The sequence below is a fragment of the Mercenaria mercenaria genome, chromosome 14 (genome assembly GCF_021730395.1).
Source record: "Mercenaria mercenaria strain notata chromosome 14, MADL_Memer_1, whole genome shotgun sequence".
Classification (NCBI taxonomy): Eukaryota; Metazoa; Mollusca; class Bivalvia; order Venerida; family Veneridae; genus Mercenaria; species Mercenaria mercenaria.
The window spans coordinates 46,547,564-46,563,642 of NC_069374.1; positions in this window are offsets into that span (position 1 = coordinate 46,547,564).

Genomic DNA, 16,079 nt, shown 5'->3' on the forward strand with positions numbered 1-16,079 from the left:
ATTTTCAGAGACTTATATTCCCATAAAGAACTAGATCGCTACTTTAGAAAAACAAAAAGAAAAGGGGGTGTTAACTTTTATATAAGAAAACTACAGTTCGTTAAATACAACCCGCTGAATTTACTACTTTTCGCTTCTTTCAATTTCTCTTTTCGTGACATTAAATTCTTACGCCGCCATTTTTATCTAGCATGCGATAGGAACATGCCGATTTCATTAGAATACAAAGTGATACATACTGAAACGCGGTAGGGTAAAAGTAAGCACGTTGCTGCCGAGAAAATGCACTAGAAAAGGAAAAAATATTAGTACTATTTATATTTGGACTACTTGGAGGCTTACATTCTATTTGGTAGTGATTAGCCTAAAAGACGGAACACTCTTCTCTTAACATGTCTCAAAGAATAAAACACATTCTGATACTTTACCTACAAGTATGTTTTGTGTCGAACAATATCTGACACTTATCCAAGCATTCTGCAATTTGTACCAGACACTCTTTGACAATTTACTTAGATCTAGCAGTCTAGTCCACGTTTCAAGGATAATCTTAAGTTAATCCTAAGTCCTAAGACCAAAATAGGGATGAAATAGGATTGCACTTAAGACCGTCTAAATAAACAATCTACAGCAGTGAACTGTCATTGTACGGCTTGAATACACAGTTTGAGCAGAGAGACACAGAGAGAGACAGTACGTGTGTGTGTGTGTGTGTGTGGTGGTTGGGTTGGGTAGGGGGTTTCTCGGAGGTTAAATACAGTGTGTACCTTAAATACATTGACGAAGTTGTGGTGGGAGACTTGTCTGTGTGCGACCCAAATCCTGAGATGGATCTGGAGGAGATGGAGAGTGATCTAGTCAGTGTGTGGCCTGAATACACTGCTTGAGCATGTAGAGGCGTGGGAGTAGGTAAGTCGATCTCTTGCACTTCCGGTAATATTTCATTCACTTCTGTCGCAGCCTCAAAAATTAGTTCGAAGACAAATGACTTTTTGTCTCATGATCGCAGAACTAAAATGGCGGAACAGACGCCGATAAAAGTTACCGAAATTGGTTGTTTTGTTTTTTATTTGTCGATAATACAAGGCCAATCAAGATAAATGAAAAAAATCATCAAAGGAAGATTTTCCGAATAATATTAGGATAGTTTTGAACAATGACAGTGCTTTCAATAGGCTGGTTAAAGCTAACGTTTCTTGTTTAGAAATTGTTACAAAAAAGTTGAACATTTTTTTTGAATTTGTATTACAACTGAGAAGCTCAACAGATAAATACCTTTCAGGTGCATCTGTAAGAGTCAAAAGGGGCATCTTATCGCCACTTACAACACAGTCAGGAAAATCATTAGAGAATATTCCTCCCGTAAGGTCATGGATGCAGCTCAAACTGCAGTCACCAGGAAAGCCCAAAGAAATTTGTACACATTCTGACACTGTTACACCCACTGTTACGCCCGCTGTATCCTCAGTTTTCAATATTCCTGAAGAACATACAGTAGAGCAGATTTCGCTAGATTGGAGTCCCCTTATAAATGATTTGAAGGGGCAGTTAAAAGAAATTCCAGCAGGGGATGATGCTTCTGCAATCTGCACAGGACAGATGTAAAAGAAAAGTGAAGGGCCATTTTCAAGCACACTTCGACCTCTTGATGACAGTTGGTGAGGAAATGGTGTCGGAACAATTTCTCGAATTTCTCAACATAAATGCAAAAGAAAGTCAGTCACAACATCACTTGGTGGCAGATTTGCAAGATAATTATTATTATTATATTATTATTATTATACCAGATTTATATAGCGCCCTTTTCATGATCAATTTCACGTTCAAAGGCGCTTTACATAGTTCAGATGCAGCCACACAGGGCGCATAATTCATCCTCTAGCGATCTGACCAGAGGGACAGAGTGAGACAAAGCCCCCACGACAGAGAGATCAGAAATCAGATACAGGCTTGTCCGGCTAACTTAGCCTAGCTCGTTGCGAATAGACAGCCTGGTTCTTTAACGTGCCCAGTGTATAGCACTGATACACGCAAGGATTGCCTGGGTTCCTGACCAGTACACCTCTAGTTGGGTGGGAAACACTGAAAAGCGTGATGAGCAGATCACCAGATGAACAAACTGATTTCCTAATGAATTTGGTTCAGGAATTCATGCTTTGTTACGGATATGGAACAGTGGATTGTCCAAAAAATAGTGAACACTTATGTCACTGGTACTTGCACCTGTATACATGATAAAACAAAAAAACTTTTGTCACAGCGGCTGCTCACTATATCTAGCCTCTAGGAAGCAGTTATTAACATTTTTATGTTGGCCTTGGCTCAGGTGAGCGATGTAGGGCCGCTTTGGCCCTCTTGTACAATAAATTGCATTTTAATATGCTTTTCTCTTTTAAGGAGGTAGATTACCTTGTTACAAGGGTAAATTCAAATTAGTTGAACCGCAGCATTTTTTTGTATTTCGTCTAATATGAAGTTTTAACTGCTACAATCTCGATTTCGTTTGTCTCTGTCCCTTCAAGATCAGTTTTTATCCAGGTTTGAAGAACATGACCCTCCAAAGGTATTTCATATTAAAAGAAGAAGGAAAATACGGATATTTAACACTTTTCAGTGTATTTTAGTTTCATTGATATCCGTAGAAGTCTGTATAATTGATAATTTTACTAGTATGCACGTTAGCTTTCTAATATAAGCTTAAAATGTATGTGTCGCGGGGCTCGTGTTTCCATGGTAACGCATTTTCTCTCATTTTTAAACAACTATATATAAAAATACGGGTTTTCGACGGCTTCAGTGCCATTCTGTTAATGACCAACATGGAATATTTGGGTAATATTATCAGCAAAATACCAAGCACTTTACATGGTACCCTTTTTTTCTCAAAGTGTAAAGTAACCATGGCAACAGAGATTTTTAAAATAGCTTATATCTTGCTTTTTGTCGTAATTTCTTATTAAAAAATATTGAATAAGATTATCTTTCTAGTTAATGTAACTTTAAAACATATTATTTCTAATGTAAGTTATATTTTCGTGTTATTTGCATTTATTCAAACAAATTTCACAGCTAAGAATACTCACAGCAGTACACCTCGTCTGGCATTTTTCATGGAAAAATCGTTCAGCATGCTGCTATTATTCTCATGGATATTGTTGAAATGAAAATAAAAAGCCGAAGCTGTGTTTCTTAAATAAACCAGTGTCAACGCTTTTGAATTTTACATTTAGATACATAGGTCACGGGCTTCGTTTCCATGGTAACATCAACTTAATTCAAGAAACCACAATTTTCTACTAAAATGTGAACAATTTTAGGTCTTAATTTTAGTATATAAGTAACAAATTATCAACGGAACCTGAAAAATAGGTATTACAAATCAAACTGCTAGATTTTTTATTTGAAAATGGCTGTAACAAGTAACCTTTCACCCAACTGTATTCCAAATAACATTGGTTACCAACGTCCATTTTCTTACATTCCGTATAGCATTTCAATATAACTACATAAAAGAAGCAAAATATTAATTATTATTCAGAGCAACAGACTCATAAAAAATATTTCAGCAAATAATGGTTATTTGAAAATAGTTAAAATAAAGAAAATGCACAGAATTACGTACTTTCCAGATAAAAGCTATTAGTTTTGCGCGGTAACTGACACATATAACGTTATGGCGTCAATGACGTCATTTTAAGGCAACATTGTTTTGAAGCGTTTCTGCGGCAATTTATTCATTATTTCTGCATTATTAAACCATAAAGCATCAGATCGGAGACAGGTTCATGATTTGTTTTCAGAAGAATGAATATACAAACACATTCAGTTTGTCGTAAACGTCGTCGTAAATCGTCACGTTAGCTTCCGGTTGGACATGCGCACATACAAATATGAAGGTAACCTACCTCCTTAAAACACTTTTAAGCAAGAATGACGTCACGTTAACGTGCGGTGACGTCAATGTCTTTGTTGCGACCAAGAAAGAACGCTGCTATATTTTACCTACTGGTACTGATTTAGATTAAGGGTATATTAGAATCGAAATAATTTATAGCAAAAGAGTGTTTTAACACTATTTATACACTCGAGCGGTAATATTTAATAGTTCTCAGCGGTACAACGTAAGGCCGAGAACGTTTGTCTTAAGGAGACGTCACGACTGAGATAGTTTAGCATTATTACAATACACAGTCAGTATTGAAATTGTGTTTCCAATACATGTGCTAATTAGATAAATCCTCAATATCTATGTGAAAATAAGGGATGTGTTTTGTATGGTTGCAACACTGTGAGTTGCTCTAATTACTGACAAATGACTGAAACAATAGGAATTCGTACGAGAGATGGATAGACAAAACAACAGTGAGGTAACAAAATATTCTTTTATTGTTTAAATGTATGAGTTGTAAGCTACAATAAAGAATACCCATTTTATGAAAATCAAACTGGAAATTAGAAATAACAGAAAAAAATTAATTAGGTCATGAGTCATCATATACCTGTCAAAATTTGTCATTAGTTTTCGCGAGCTGTCAAACTTATTTTTATCTCTCTATTCTGCAAATGCATTGTTTTTGAAAGTATCTTGGACGGATATTGTAATGTGCAACTTATTTTATATTCCACATTAATATTTGTGCTTGAAATTGCTTTGTTGAGCTCACCGACGTCACATATGAATGTCTATTGTTTTAGTTTATTGTCTGTTATAAAGGTATCAAATCTCAATATTAAGATATAAGAATTGTTCCTTTCTGGTAGACAAAGGAAACTATTTGGTTGAATCATGATATAACGGTTTTTGGAAAGAACTGAATATTCTTTGGTTTTTTGTTATTCACCGGAAATTCAAAAAGTGACATCACCTTAACACAGCCGGGACACAAAAGTTTACATATATAAACAAGTTTTGTGTGTTCCGTGGAGCGGAAAATAACCGATAAAGGTATAGGTATAGTAATAGGTGGTCATTCTACACGAAACGTTCCCACCGCGAAGACCAAATTATGGAGCACTCAACACAGCAAATTGATTTAGAAAAACTGATTTCGGAACAAGTCTCGAAGTCTATGAAAGAGCAACAAAAAGATTTGATGGACGGAATTGGCTCTTTATTCAATCAGATAAGTGCAAATTCTAATGAAATTCAATTGAGTAAAATTAACTCTGTAATGGCAACAAAATTTTTTCCAACTTTTAAAAGAAAGAGTAATGAAGAGCAGTATCGAGCGAATGCCAAAATATTGTTTTCATTGCAAGAGGCTGAGCACAACTTAAAGAATCATAAATCAGCTGAATGTGGAGAGAAAATTATTGAAGCTCGAGAGACTTTACAGCATAGACAGAAACTGATAAAGATAGCAGACGCTTCTGAATTCGGATGGAGGGCTGTAACGGAATACGTAGCAAACCCAATAGCAAGTGACTCTGATGATGAAAAACGTATTTATAAAGCCGAGGCACGAGCTTCACGCAAGGCTAAAGCAGAAAAGGCTAAAAAAGGGAGGTCCAGACCGAGGCCGTACCCAAGTCAGCGCACTTTTGCAAAGCAGACGACACCTGTGGCAACAGAAGTACCGGCATATGCAGCTGTCCGTAAACCTGGTTCCTGCTTCTTGTGCGGAAAACCTGGTCATTGGAAAAACGAGTGTCAACAAACACCAAATCTGTCCAGTCTTAAGTACTTTACGTTACTTTTCTGTTGTATATGACAAGACGTCTGTGGAATCGAGTAGAACAAACATAAGTTCAGATTCTGCCAATTGTAAGTCAATGTCAAGCACAGAGTTCCGAAAGGCCGAAGTAACAAATGTCAACGTAAATGATAGCTGTAATACGACAGAATCAGGTGAGTCCTTCGGACATTTTAGTGTAATTTCGCCAGTTGGAAGGCTAAAGAATTGTCTGGATAAATGGAAAGAGGCGAGTGATAGTCATTATATTAATGACATAATTGAAAACGGATACAAGCTCCCGTTCAAAGAATTACCATCATCTGTTTTTATGCGTAATAATAGGTCAGCTTTTAACAATGTCGAATTTGTAGAAAAAGAATTCAGTCGTTGTTAAACAAAGGCGTAATTAAAGAGGTAAAGGTACAACCACATGTTGTTAACCCGCTAACGGTAGCTGAGAACAAATCAGGTAAGAAAAGAATGGTATTGGATTGTAGACATGTTAATCCAAACTTACACAAGTTCAAAGTAAAATTTGAGGACATCAGGGTAGCTTTAGATATCTTTAACTCGAACAGCTTTTTATTCACATTCGATTTGAAATCTGCATATCATCACATTGATATATTTGAAGATCATAAAACATTCTTGGGGTTCAGCTGGACATACAAAACATGCAAAAAGTTTTACTTCTTCAATTCATTGCCTTTTGGTATTGCTACAGCAGGTCACATTTTCACGAAAACGTTAAGAGTTCTTATTAATCTATGGAGAGCTAAAGGTCATAAGGTCATTATGTTTCTTGATGATGGTATTGGTGGCAAAGACAATCGTCTGGATGCAGGTAAATCAAGCGAGTTTGTACAAAACTCGTTGAGAGAATTCGGTTTCCTTTTAGCAGACGACAAATGTCAGTGGATTCCGACTCAAAAAGTAATATGGTTAGGACATGTCCTAAACTATCTAAGCAACACATTGCACATAGCAGACGAAGGCATCAAACGTCGTGAAATGTCATTAGAAGCTATTCTGAACATAATTAGCAATGATTCCATCAGTCTTGTTCATGTTAGATCATTAGCATCGGTGATTGGACAGATTATTTCACTGCAATTCGTATTCGGGCGTAGTGTTAGTCTAAGAACCAGGTTTCTATATTCATGCATTTTAACTCGAGCTAGCTGGAAAGCACCTGTAGTTGTCACTGAAAATGCTCAGAAAGAGTTACTTTTCTGGTTTCATAATGCTAGAAGCATTAATATAAAAGGCAGGACTATAAATGTAAAACAGACAGTAGATTTTAATATTTTCGTAGACGCAAGTGCTACTGGTTACGGAGGCTACCTAGAAAAAGGTAAGAGTATACGTGACAGCTCGACGGAAATAGAAAAACACTATGGACAAGAAAATACGGAATTTGGTTCAGGTGAGATTGTTTGGTCGGAAACCAAAAATTTTCATGAAAACATGTTGTCTTTAACAGCCTCGGATAAGGCATTAGATGTACTCCCGGAAGAGAGCCAGGTTATGATTCCGGAAGTGAGTCATTTTGCATTTAGCAACGAGTCACATGATAACCAGTTAATTTCTTCGGACATGACAATAGATAAAACAGGTATCTGTTTTACAAAAGAACATGCAACTATCAGATAAACAAAATATGAATGAAGGACACGATTCTTTATTTGAAAAAGATTCGTTTTCTGAATATAGATATTCTGAATATTTCTGAATATGAGATAAAGCTATTTATGGCTCATGGGGCAATATAGAAACAGGTAAAAGTTCAACATGGAGGGAGTTGGAAGCGGTAAGAAGGGTATTGTACAGCTATGAGTACAAACTAAAGTCAAAAAATGTAAACATTTTCACAGACAATAAAAATGTTGATATTATACTTAAAGCAGGAAGCAGAAATTTAGAATTACATGAAATCGCTTTAGATATACATGACGTGTGTGACAAACGTGACATCATAATGTCATGTCAATGGATTCCTAGATCTTGTAACAAAAAGGCTGATAATTTAAGTCGTTGTTTAGATAGTGATGACTGGAGTATTACTCCATCAATTTTCTCATTGTCAGACAAGTGTTGGAGTCCTCATATGGTAGACAGGTTTTCACCTGTCTTAACAACAAATGTATGCGTTTTAACGCCCGCTGGTGGGTACCTGGTATTGAAGCAATAGATTGCTTTTCTCAGAATTGGCACGGAGCTGTCAATTGGTTCGTTCCGCCACCTAAAATGATTGCAAAATGTATTCACAAAATAGAACAAGATAAAGCTTGTGGTACTTTAATTGTACCCGAGTGGAAATCTGCTCCTTACTGGCCTTTACTTTTAGAAGAAAACGGAAAATTTAAGTCTTATATAGTAAACAATTACTTATTTCCAAAGCATATTGCAGTATGTAAAGGCAAGGGAAATAATGGAATGTTTGTTGATGAAAAATGGAACTTTAATTTATTATGCTTAAAATTAAGGTTCATGTAGATAAAAACAATGTCTTTTACATGTTGGAAACTCACGGACTTTTTTGTTTACAGGCACTAGTGTGAAAGGTTTGAAGTCCACATTACGACACAAATACCAAGATGCCGGAGTATATGTACCCAATATGGAGGACGTTATAGAGACTATGTCAAATCAGTTGTCGCACTCTAGAGCAGACAGTACAGTCAGAGAGTATAAATCTTATTTCAAAGGTTTTGAAACATTTTGTGATAAGCACCATTTAGTATCTCTACCGGCGAATGCGATTCACGTGGCCATGTATATTTCTTACATGATTTCTATGAACAAATCAGATAAAGTTCTTTCAGCAATATTCTACAGTATTAAGTGGCATCATTTTATGAATGACATGGTTGATCCAACAGATAACAGTATTGTGATAAATTTACTGGAATTTGGCAAAAGAATGAACAGTACTTCATGTGTTAAGAAGGACATTATTACTTCAAATGATTTAATAAACTTATGCACATTATTCTCAAGCAAACATGACGTTATGCATCTTCGAGATTTAGCGATGATTTTGTTGAGTTATGCAGGTTTTTTGCGTTATAATGAAGTCAGTGATTTGAAATGCAATGGCATATTTTTTGAAGATGATCATTTAATTTTGAAGATCACAAAAAGTAAAACTGACCAATATAGGTCTGGAAATGAAGTCTTGGTCGCTAAAGGAAACACAGTCGCATATCCGTATGACATGTTAAAACGTTATGTTAAAAGTGCTAAAATAGATTTAAGTTCAGAACACTATTTGTTCAAACCAGTTTGCAGATCAAAAGATCGGTGTTTTTTGATTTATCAAAACAAAAAATTTAGTTATACAAGAGCACTTGAGTGCATGGTCAAAAATTGCATTTAGTTGAACCAACACTTAATCTTGGCACACATTCCTTACGTGCTAGTGGAGCAAGCATGGCAGCAAACTCAGAAGGGGTTTCTGATAGATGTCTTAAAAGGCACGGCAGATGGAAATCTGATAGTTCTAAAAATAGATATATATTCAAGACTCTGCACACAAAAAGTTGTATATTACTAAGAAATTGAAATTGTAATCAGAGTTAATAGTTAAAAGAAGAAAATTTGAATTTGTACGAGTTAAAACGTATGGTAACAGCCTCTATCATTTGTAGGTCTATGCAGCGTTTCGCCCTTGCTATAAGTATTTGTTGTTGTTGTCTTTTGTGGAAAGGTGGTGTTAAGACTTAATAGTTCTCAGCGGTACAACGTAAAGCCGAGAACGTTTGTCTTAACACAGCCGGGACACAAAAGTTTACATATATAAACGAGTTTTGTGTGTTCCGTGGAGCGGAAAATAACCGATAAAGGTATAGGTATAGTGATAGGTGGTCATTCTACACGAAACGTTCCTACCGCGAAGACCAAATTTCATACGAATATACAAATTCAAATTTTTTACATAGGGTTTTAAACAATTAAGATTGATTAAACATGGTATTGTATACGCACTTGACTCACGATATAAAGTCTTATTTGAATGTACGAAAATCTGTTTACATTCGTCTTTATGTACTTGTATTTTAAATTTAACGAGGTCATACAGAGGGCCTAAGGTGTGAATATCCCGTCACCTTTTATCCAGAGAGGCAGCTTAGCAAAAATGATAATAATAAAAAAAGATAAATATCATGCCACGGGTACAGTTTTCACCCCAAAAAGGATGGTGTTTTTACTCTGCGGCTTTGGTGCTTCCATGACGGATATAGATTGGCATTTACTACATACAGCCTTTAATGAAAATTAAGAAATCATGTTATGATTATTATGATTAGAGGTTCTAAAGTTATTTATAATGCAAACACTTGGTTTGTGTATATTAGATTGTACTTGTATATACATGTTGGTTGTACGTATACTCTGTATGCATCTCTTCACGGTGAATAAATGCAGCGTTTCGCCCTTGCTATAAGTATTTGTTGTTGTTGTCTTTTGTGGAAAGGTGGTGTTAAGACAATGTTATTAATCAAGCAATTTTATTTGGCCCGAGGACAAATAACTGAGTGAATATGAAATTGCTTGATTAATGATAATATTATTATTCAAGTTTCGACTGTTGGCGGTAACAGTATAAGAACTCTGTGCGTTACCTTATGGTAGCTATGCGCTTTCAGGTAAAAATTTTGACAAGTTGTTTAGACTTATTTTAGAATCATTTTAGCCCGAAAAACAGAATGAGTTGTATGTAGGTAGGCTACTTGAGAATAATTTTGAGAGATATTTTTGATATAAAAAATAGAAAACTATAGAACTTACCTTTTTTTTGAATTCCTATTTATTTTCTTTAGCAAGTTAAAACTGCTTTATAAGCCATTTCCTTTTAGGCTGCAGGCAACGAGACACAACTTTTAAAACTGTACACATACGTGTTGATCAAGATACAGGGCTAACGCTGGCTTGAAAAATATTTGAGCCAGATTTTTACACCGTGGATCGAAGAGGCTCGCACGCCTGTTTGCGTGTCCACAACAGGGCTTTGGTGGTGTTCGCAGGGGCTTTGGTCCCTGAAACTTTTGGACTTTAAGGTATTTCAAATGCTTAGATTGCCGCAGAAAACAACATTATCCACGAATGTTAAATCATACTAAATGCTTCATAACCGAATAGTCTGTCCTCACTGTGTAGTAATAAGCAAAACAGTGCATCAAGGATAGACTTATTTTTAACCATATTTTAAATAATTAAAGTTATTACCTCCACCTCATTGTGTTTCCTAAGTGTATCTTTTTTTAACACTGTACATCCATTTCCAGTAAGGCCTCACCAAACTAAAAAGTTGTTCATCGGATTTGCCGCTCCTATATTTTCAGAAACACAGTACATCCATTTCCTCTAAGTGTATTATTTTTCTTGAATTTGCACTTACGATTTCCAGACTGATAATCCGCAAGCAACCAAGGAAAGACTATTTTCTATTTTTCAGCTTGATTTAGAGTCCTTGTTTAACAGACAGTTAGACAGACAGATACTTTATTCACCCAAGGTATATAAAATACAACATGAGGATATGCAATATGTGTTTTAACAATGATGGTTCCGGAAGTAGTCAACAGAATATAATATATAAACATAATAATTTAGTAGCATGCACAAGTGCAAAGGGGGAACTCGTAGAATCGTATCTCTAAACTCATCTACATAAGTGCAAATAACTTGTAATCATTCTATTCAAGTTTATATCTGACCATATCTGGTTCAGTAACGTATATATTTAGTTATAAACACATGCATACAATACACCAATGAGCAAAGTTATATCACTAATATGAATTAAGGCACCGCCTAGCATGGGGATTTATCTTTTATATATTAACTTACAAAGAAATCTTTAACACACAAAAGAAAGTGAAACCTAGCTCTTTAGTTTACATTTAGTGTCATCATACCTCTTTCAGCGAATATCATACTTTGCAAAATTTATTTGGAAGCCGTGACGGTGACGTCATTCACCTCGTTCTCGCACTGGCTTTAGGAATTTTGTTTGTTTGTTTGTACTCATCGCAGAAACTTGACGACCTTTACACTTTGCTGTTTTAAAAGTGTTTTTCAGTTGCATGTACAGTTTTCATTACGAAAAAAGAAGTAAAAGAAGCATGTTGGCGCGGTTTACGAATTTCTGTGACAGCTTCGGGGTGCTCGGATGTTCATGCAGACAACCAGTCTGCGGCGTGTAACATAAACCGGAACCGGAAAACATCGAAAACATTGCCTCAGTATATGCAGACAACAAAGACGAATAACTATATACGGACGTTACCGTCTCGGGGATTTTCATCCCCTATCATATGGGTAACTATTTCGTTGCGCGGAGTACACGAATGACTATGAATGAGGAGAAATTTACATATGCACGCAAAATTCAGAAAAAAGTGATTTTTACATCGCTATATTTAGACTGGGGAGTTAAAAACAGATTAAAAGTAGTGCTGAGTCACGATTACCAGAATGTCAACAACTGGGTTAACTTCTTAAGGTAGGAGATATTCTTTCTATAAATACTAGAAATGATTTTTATGCGATCGGGTGATACAGTACTTATTAAAATTTAGCTAATATTACTCTTACCATTTTACAAAAGTCAGCTAATTTAGATTCATCGACGGTCAGCATAAATTCTCGGAGAGAGTGATCATTATCGGTAAAATTAATTTTTTAAGTAAATATTTCTCGCACTACCGAAATAATCGCACTTGAATAAATAATGCCGTTCATTACCGATACAATCGTTATTACATAGCGTGCAAATACGTTCTTGGTAAGGTGTCCCGTCGTAGCGACCAGTTTCTACTGGTAGTCTGTGATTACTAGTTTGGAGTTTGAAAAACGTTTAATAGTCTGTTCTTGAAAGGATATTAAAATATTTTTTCGTATTATAAGTTATATTTAAAGCTGTTATAAAAAAGTCCTTTCTTTGAAAGTTGCATTTGACCATGCCAATTTTGCTTGAACTGGTCGATTAACGTTTGTTTTATTAACTTGTGAGTGTTTTTGGTAACAGCTACGTGCTGATTTAGCCACAAATCTGGCCGTCCTACAGAATCAAGAATTTCCTTAATTTTTGAAACCCATTTAAAATTTACACTGTTATTGCGCAACATATAATGGTATAGTAAAGAAGAGATCTTGCTTTCTTTTCCTAGTAATAGCCTAGTCCAAAACGATAGCATATTTGTTTTCACGATGATTGATACAGGCATTGTTCCTGTTTCACCGTAAAGCCTATAGAGGGGTGTACTTTTACGAGCATTAGTTATTCTTCTGAGAAATTCGTTGTTTACTTTTTCAAGTAAATCCAAGTATTCATATCCATATATTTCGGACCCATAGGTTAAAATAGGTAATAGAGTTTAATAGTAGGGTCGAGTGGTAAATCTGCATTTTTAAACCTTTCAAACAACGGTACATAGCTTTACTAGACTGTTGGGCTACGTGTTTCCTAGCTGTTCCTTGAAAATGTTACTCCTAAGTAGTGGTAACTGTCAGTAATTTCGATGCGTTCATCACCTAAATGAAAATGAAAGTTTGCAATTTTTCTAGCTCCAAATACAATTACTTTAGTTTTGTTTCTATTAACAACTAGTTTCCAGTGATCACAGTAGTTATAAAATAAATTCAGACTATTTTGAAAGTCAGTCTGGTTACTTGCGATTATAACAGTGTCGTCTGCGTAAAGCAGAAGCAACAGTTCTCTGCGGGTTCCGGAACGAGGCTGTAATGGCGTATTTTGAAAAACAACGTGGAACTCTATATAAATCGTGGTTTTGAAAGTGTTTTGGACTATTTTTTGGATTTATAATAGTGACAATTTGAAGAGTAAACTTGCTGGAATTAACTATTTGGTGTACTTTTGCAAACATTCAGCCTATTTTGGATAAATTATCAAAATATGTAAACCGATAATGTGAGTGTAATGGATAATTGCGACCAAGGAGGTGTATTCAGTAGCGGCCAACATGGTTCTCGAGCAGACGAACAATGGATTACTGTAAAATCACAAAGTAAGAAACGTAAATTTAGCAAAAACAGTGTATCTGAGCAAAATATGAACCTAGAAGAATTTAAAATGTTATCGATGGAAGATAAATTGATTGCTTTTTTTCTAATATGTCATCAAATAGTGAATCCGTGCAAAACATGAACAATAAAATTAATCAATGTGTTAACCTAGTTGCTAGAGCACTAGATGTAGAGACCCAGTTATCGGACCATGACATGAGATTGCTCTTGTTGGAGTACAAATCTATTGACCTAGAGGCGCGTAGCCGGCGTGACAATCTCATTTTTGGGGGCATTTCGGAGTCGAAAGGTGAGAACTGTCTTGAGACAATTGCTAACTTTCTCTATGACCATCTTAGAATTAACTCCGAACCCTGCATGACAAGAGCCCATAGAATGGGCAAATTCAATCAGGGAGCTACGAGATCAATAATTGTGAATTTTATAGACTCAAAGGACACGGAATATATTATTTCTCGTGCTCATATGCTTAAAGGCAAGGACTATCACATTTCCCTCTTGAAATTCGTCGTAAATTGTGGCCAAAATTCAAAGAATTGAAGCGTGACTTTCCCGATAGTAAGGTAGCAATAGTGTACCCCGCCAAGTTAATTATCGATGGGCACTTGATTGCCGATATGTTCCCTCACTGGAACCGGATTATGCAGCGTGACCGCTTGACAATAGGCAAACCGCAGTACCCGTCATATGATCCATACGCTGCATTTGCCACCCGTGCTATGCGGGACTCCCGCCCAGGGAATGACACTATAAACTATACTTGAAATATTCCTCCGCGGAGTGAAACAAGTAGTGCAGGAATAACTCCGCCTGACAACGAGTCGAGCGAATCGCAGGGATGTACCCATGGAAATGCATCGAGGTCACCACGACGTAGGAGACGGGAATCTCGCTCACCCCAACGCCATATCCTAAGGGGTAAACCACCGGAACGGACTCTGTGACTATTTCGATATTGAAGAAGAGTAACAAGAGTTTTTTAAATAAATTTTTAATTCTTGAACGGATGTCTGTTCCGCTAGAACGTAATTCCTGTGACCTCAGAACAAATACACACGGTTATAGGCTAATAGAAATATGTCGTAACAATAACCTCTTTTTTCCTAAATGGGCGCGTTTTCAAAGATAGAGATCACGGTTCTTTAACTTTTAAAAATCGATCTGTTATCGATTTTGTCATGTCTACTGCAGATTATTTTGAGTCCTTTACGGATTTTGAAGTCCAGGAAACGGACAGCCTTTTTTCTGATGGTCATTGTGCCCTCTCGTGGGAGAAGAAATGCTCATGCTATGCTAAATCGGATGTAAACGGTAACGTTCAGAATGTCCAAACACCCAAACCAAGTTGGGATAGTACATTAAAAGAAACATTTACTGAAAATATCGATTAGGTCAGCTATCTTTATTAAACGAACATCTCGGTTCTGACCCAATCAACGGGCAAACTATTGAAAAATTCACTGATGATTTGAAGAATTTATTCCACGGTTCGTCAATTAAAACATTTCCGCAGAAAAATAGTAACTTGTCCTGGAAGCCATTGAATAATAAAAAATCATGGTTCAGTCCAAAATGTGCTAAAGCTAGAAAAAATTACCACAATGCCAAAAATGCTTACCGCCTACAGTAGACAACAATTTCAATAATAAGATACGACTTCGTGACGCAAGTAAGCAGTACAAACGTACAATGGATTTTTATATTATAAGAGGAAGATTTTCTAATGCGAGCAAATTACGAAATTTAAGCGAAAATAGCCCTAAAAGGTATTGGAAATTTCAGAATAATTTAAAACCGAAATCAAAACAAAGTCATTCTCCAAGTATTGATGACTTTTACAAACATTTTAAAGAAATAAACTCAAAAGTTCCGATAAGAAATAAACTCAAAAGTTCCGATGGAAGGAGCCGTAAACCCTGATGATATTTTACCTATTCCTGAAGAATCAAATTTGCTATTGAACTCGAGAGTAACTGAAGAAGAAATTTTGAAATGCATCAAAAATCTAAACAATGGTAAAGCATCTAGTCCAGTAGATAACATTATTAACGAATACATGAAATCTTCTAAGGACTTACTTATTCCTACACACACCAAACTATTTAACCGCGTTTCTGTATGGAACAATATTAGGGTAAAAATTGTATGTTGCTTTCGTACTCATGTAAGCCACTATTTTACACTGTGGCATCAACATTTTGACATTTGAAAATGCATCTTGCATTCTTATATGCCCATATCTTTATATCATACTAGTGTAGTTACATGTGACCTGCATAAGTCTGCAATATTTATCTTGTTTTTGGACATGCTGCAGTGTGACAAGCTACATTCGATGCATTGGCAGGTGGT